The sequence below is a fragment of the Canis aureus genome, chromosome X (genome assembly GCF_053574225.1).
Source record: "Canis aureus isolate CA01 chromosome X, VMU_Caureus_v.1.0, whole genome shotgun sequence".
Classification (NCBI taxonomy): domain Eukaryota; kingdom Metazoa; phylum Chordata; class Mammalia; order Carnivora; family Canidae; genus Canis; species Canis aureus.
The window spans coordinates 28,325,562-28,331,561 of NC_135649.1; the positions used below are offsets into that span (position 1 = coordinate 28,325,562).

Genomic DNA, 6,000 nt, shown 5'->3' on the forward strand with positions numbered 1-6,000 from the left:
TAGCAGAGCAGAGGAAGGCACAGTGAATGCCTCAGAGAAATCTGCCCTTCTTATAACGCTGTTGCCTCAGACCGACTCTAAATTCAGCCTCTCTACTTGAAAAATAACTCCAATTCAAAACTGAATAAATACTAAATGTGACAAAGACATTATAAGAGAACTACAGCCCAGTATCCTCATGAACATAGACAAAAAAAAAATCTCAACAAAATATCAGAAAATCGAATTCAGCAACACATAAAAAGGATAATACCTCATGACTAAGTAAGGATTATCCCAGGAATGCAAGGGTAGTTAAACATTTGAAAATCAATCAGTGTAATTTATCATCAAGAGGATGAAAAATAAAAACCATATATCAATTCATGCAGAAAAGGCATTTGACAAAAATGCAAATCCATTCATGATGAAAACTTCAGGAAACCAGAAATAGAAGGGAACATCCTCAATCCGATAAATGGAATCTATAAAAATCCTACACCTAACATCACACTTAATGGTAAAAGACTGAACTCTTTCCCCCTAATAGCAGAAACAAGACAAAGATGTCTGCTCTTGCCACTTCTATTCAACGCTGCATTGGAGGTTCTAGCCAGGGCAGTTAAGCAAGGATAAAGAAATGAAAGACACAAAAATTGAAAAAGAAAAAAACCAAATTTATTTACAGACATCATGATCATCTACCCAGAGAATCTCAGAGTGTACCAAAAAGTTATAGAATGCATGAGAGTATAGCAAAATTATAGGACATGGGATCAACATACAAAAATTAATTGTATATCAATTGAAAACATTTATTTATTAGAGAGAGAGAGCATGTGTGAGTGGGGGGAGGGGCAGAGGGAGAGGGAAAGAGAATCTCCAGCAGACTCCCTGCTGAGTGCAGAGCCCAACACAGGGCTTGATCTCAGGACCCTGAGATCACGACCTGAGCTGAAATCAAGAGTCCGATACTTAACCAACTGAACCACCCAGGCGCCCTGAAAATTGAAATTTAACAAAAAGGACAATTTACAACAGCATAATAAAAATGAAATACTTAGGGATAAATCTAACAAAATATATGCAAGATTTGTATGCTGAAAACTATAAAACACTGATGAAATAATTAAAAGAGATCTAAATAAGTGGAGAAGCATACCGTATTCATGGATCAGAAGACTTAATAGAGTTAAGAAGTCAGTTCTCCTCAGATTAGTCTATAGAGTCAACACAATCTCAATCACAATCCCAGCAGGCTTCTTTGTAGGAACTGACAAGCTGATTCTAAAATTTTTATAAAAAAGCCAAACCATAATTTAAAGGAACAAATCTGGAGCACCTACCCTATCTGATTTCAAGACTATAAATCTATAGTAAACAAAGCAGTGTGGTACTGGCATAAGGCTGCATATATAGATCAATAGAACAGAACGGAAAATCTATAAGTAATCCCACACATATATGGTCAGTTGATTTTTGACAAAAAGGCAAAGACAACAGAATGGCATAGGATAGTCTTTTCAACAAATGGTAGTGGGACAATTTGATACCTGTATGCAAAAAAAAAAAAAAAAAAAAAAAAAGAACCTCGCCCCTTACCTTATATCATATATAAAAATTAACTCAAAATGGATCATAGACATAAGTGTAAAAGCTGAAATAGAAAACTCCTAGAATAAAATATAAGAGAACACTCTTTGTGACCTCTGGTTAGGTGAAGATTCTTTTTATATATGACCAAAGGTATATATGCGATGGAATATTACTCAGCCATCAAAAAGAATGAAATCTTGCCATTCATGACACCATGGATGGAGCAACAGTGTATTATGTTAAGCAAAATAAGTCAGAGAAAGACAAATACGATATGCTTCCAGCCATATGTGGAATTTAAAAAACAATACAGGTGAACATATGGGAGGGGGAAAAAGCAGAGAAAAAAACCATAAAAGACTCTTAAAGATAGAGAACAAACTGAGACTTGATAGAGGGAGGTGGGTGGGTGAGGAGTATTAAGGAGGGCACTAATCATATTAAGCACTGGATATTATATGTAAATGCCAGATCACTGAATTCTACTCCTGAAATTAATATTGCACTGTATGTCAACTAACTAGAATTTAAATAAAATTTGAAGACAAAAATATGATCAAAGAAAGAATGAATATTGGAAGAAAAAATCAACAGATAGAGTTTAATCAAAATTACAAACTTCTGCTCTTTGAAAGACAGTGTTAGAGGCACCTGGGTGGCTCAGCTGGTTGAGTGTCTGACTCTTGGTTTCAGCTCAGGTCATGATCTCAGGGTCATGGGATCAAGCCCTGCATCAGGCTCTGGGCTCTGTGGGGAGTCAGCTTGGAATTATCTCTTTCTTCTTCTGCCCCTTCCCCTGCCTGCTCTCTTTCTCTTACATAAATCTTTAAAAAACAGAAAGAAAGGGTTAGAAAATGAAAAGGTAAGCCACACACCGGGAGAAAATATTTGCAAAACACATATCTAATAGAGGACATGTCTCCAGACTACATAACTATATAAGTCAAAACTCAATCATAAGAAAACAAACCCATCTAAAAATTGGGCAAAATTTTTGCATAGACACTTAACCAAAGAAGAGATAGATATAGGTGGCAAATGAGCACACTGAATGGGCACAAATTACATGACCCCAAAATATGTCACTTGGATTATTTTGATCTGAAGGCAATCAAGACCTAGCAGAGTCAAGAAAAACTTTTCCTTTTCCTTTAACTATTTAAAGGAATTTAGATATGGGGCCTGGCTCAGAGAGAGAGAGCTATTTATTACCAGAGATAATTTTTATCCAAATGACCTATCTGTATGGCAGGACAAACATTTAATAACCAAACATCTGCTCCTTTTATTGTCCTGTGAATTACCCTCCCTCCCTTTGAAGCCTAAGGCACCTATCCCATCTCTTAGCTCAAGATGGCACACAAGCCTCAAATGCCTGTCTTTGAGCCTCTTGTGTCTGTTGGGCTCCTGTACATATGAAATTATTTTTTTTCTCCTGTTAATCTGTCTTATGTCAATTTAATTATTAGACCAGCTGAAGAACTTAGAAAGGTAGAAGGAAAATATTTCCTCCCCAGTAACATGAAAGGACATTCAACATTAGTAGTTATTAGGAAAATGCAAAGTCAAACCACAATGAGATAAAATACACATCTATTAGAATCCTAAAATTTTTTAAATTGACCTTATGCAAGTATTAGCAAGCATGCAGAGCAACTAGAACTTTTGTGCATTGCTGTTGGGAATTCAAAATGGTACAGCCATTTTGGAAACAGTTTGGTAGATTCTTTTTTTATAAAGTCAGATATACACTTATCCTATGAGCCAACAATCCAATACCTAGGTATTTACCCAAAAGAAATTAAGATTTATGTTCATGCAAAAACTGTACATAAATATTCATAGTAGGTTTATTGTCACTCAAAGCTGGAAACAACCCAAGTATCTATGAACCAGTAAATGTACAAACAAATTAATAGTACATCCATACAATGGACTATTATGTGGCAATTAAAAAGGAATGGACTAAAATATAGATGAATCTCAAAGGCATCATGCTAAATAAAAGAAGTCAAACCCAAAAGTTTATATATTGTATGATTTCATTTACATAGCCTCCTAGAAACGTCAAAACTGTGGGAATAGAAAATAGATCAATGGTTGCCAGAGGTTGGATACAGGGGGAAAGAACTGACTGCAAAGGGGCACAAAGAACTTCCTGAAGTAATGAAAATCTTCCATAGTGGGTTTGTGGTGACACAACAATGTACATTTGTTGAAATTTGTTAACCTGTTTTCTTGAAAAAGGAGAATTTTACAGTATGAAAATTATACCTCAATAAACCTGACTTTAAAAAATAGGAATAAAAAAAAATAAAAATAAATTTAAAAAAATAGGAATCAGGGATCTCTGGGTGGCTCAGCAGTTGAGCACCTGCCTTTGGCCCAGGGTGTGATCCTGGAGTCCGGGGATGGAGTCCCACATCAGGCTCCCTGCATTGAGCCTGCTTCTCCCTCTGCCTGTGTCTCTGCCTCTTTCTCTCTGTGTCTCTCATGAATAATAAATAAAATCTTTAAAAAATATATTTAAAAAAAACAGGACTCATACTAATGACCCTGTGGTAGAGAAGGGATCTACCAGGCTTGCTTCCTTAGCTTTATAAGTGAACCAAAGGAGAGTTCATCCACTCGATGCATAGCAAACCAATAAAAACCAACACAGAGCTTTTGGAAGAAAGATAGGTGATTTATTTGTGGTATCACCCAAGAGAGCGGGGAGCTAATGCTTAAAAGTCCCAAACTCCCCAGTGGCTTGCAAATGAGGGTTTTTAAGGCCAAATTTGAGAAGGTGGACACAGTTGATTGGAAGCCCATGAGGTCATGCTAGCGGGTGCTCTGGTGCCACTTTGTGAGAACTGGAATCTGAAAAACATCTTTAATTTTTATGTTAGAGATTTCATTAGGTACATCTGGTGATTGTACCTCTAGGGTAGTGCTGATTAACTACTTGTCCTACAGGTTCATTTGAATGATAAACAAGCATTACTATCTTTTGAGCCTAGGCCTCTGTGTTCCTTGGGCAGTCCAGCTGGGCCTTGGGTGATGTGTTCATTTTTCCGTCTGAGCTGGTGAGATGGATGCTGACTTCAGCTTGTCTTCCACACAGAAGGGTATGCGTGCTTGGGCGCGGGGAGGGGGGGGGGAGTGTCTCCCATTCAGGAAGGAGCCCCCCTCCTTGCCTTGCTTGCCAGAAAGCCAACTTCTGCAATTTGGTAGCAGTTGGGCAGATACAGTTTAGGGAAGAATGGGGGAGCGGGGGAGTGAGCATTGCACAGTAGTTTAGGGCACAGGTTTGGGTTTGGTTTTTGTAATTAAAATTTTAATTTTAATCCCAGTATAGTCAACATACAGCGTTAGATTAGTTTCAGGGCACAGGGTCTGACATCAGACCAACGTGAGCTCAAATCCGAGCTCTGCTGTATCCAAGTTGTGTGACCTCGGCTAAGGCAATTAATGTCTCTGAGCCTCAGTTCCCTCCTTTCTAAGACAGGAGCAACAACAATACTCCGTTATTTCGCAGCCTACCTGCCAAGTTCCCATACACAACCACGGCTGAAAGTGCCTGGCACGCACGTACGGCACAGCGATGAGATAACCTGGGAGGTGCTGTGCCTGCAAGTGCTTGATAAGTGACAACCATTCTTATTCCTAATCAAAAGATCGTGTGGGGTAGCAGTAGGAGAGCGGCCCGGCTGATAGGAAAGATGCGTGGGAGGCGTTGGTGCCTCCCACCCGCAACCACATTCACCTCTCCACTTGTGGCATTACCCATTCCGTGGGCGACCTACATTCTGGAATTTCCAGGACAGCCGCAGTTCCAGCCCATCCGTTCGGGGGGCCACGCGTCAGAGTTGGGGAAATGGGGGGGGGGGCTGTAGTTACGGGACACATTCCAAGCGTCTCCCACACCCACCTTCTTCATTTCTCTTCTTTCGTCTCCCCATCCCCGCGGATTTGCTCCGACTTCTTTCATATGAAATCAAACGGAACTAGAAGGCAAACCTCCTGGGCGGGGGAAGGAAGGCAACAAAACCCGCCACCTCTGCGCAAGACATCTGGACGCCGAACAGACGCGGTTGAGAGATCACGGTTATCTGTGTTCCGGCGATCCGCCTCCCTTCCCCGCCTCGCTGCCTCATCCCTCCCCCTCCCCTCCCCCTCTCCTCCCTGCAGGGGGCTAGGGTTGAAGGAACACTGGTTCTCCCAGCCGATCAACTGGCACCGAGAGGAAGGCAAATGAATTATTTCGGTTCCGCAGCAAGCGCCAGCGTGGGTTTTTCCGGCGCGCGCCCCCCCCCCTTTTTAATTAATGAACAATCTGGCCCATTGCTGCTCCCGTAGGTATGCAAAATAGCTTCTTCATTTGAAATCCCTGTTGTTGAATGTACTCCGTAAGGCACAATCACATCGCCGCCCCCTGTTTTG

At 40.5% G+C, this 6,000-nt stretch overlaps 1 long non-coding RNA gene across 1 annotated transcript in view; it reads right to left on the reverse strand.

Moving 5' to 3' along the window:
- The window catches only part of LOC144308787 (uncharacterized), a 51,834-nt gene extending 46,115 nt beyond the window's left edge, over window positions 1–5,719 (reverse strand). The window contains exon 1 of the long non-coding RNA XR_013375109.1: window positions 5,489–5,719. This is a non-coding gene — a long non-coding RNA (uncharacterized LOC144308787). The remainder of the gene's footprint in view (window positions 1–5,488) is intronic.
- Window positions 5,720–6,000: the final 281 nt, after the last annotated feature.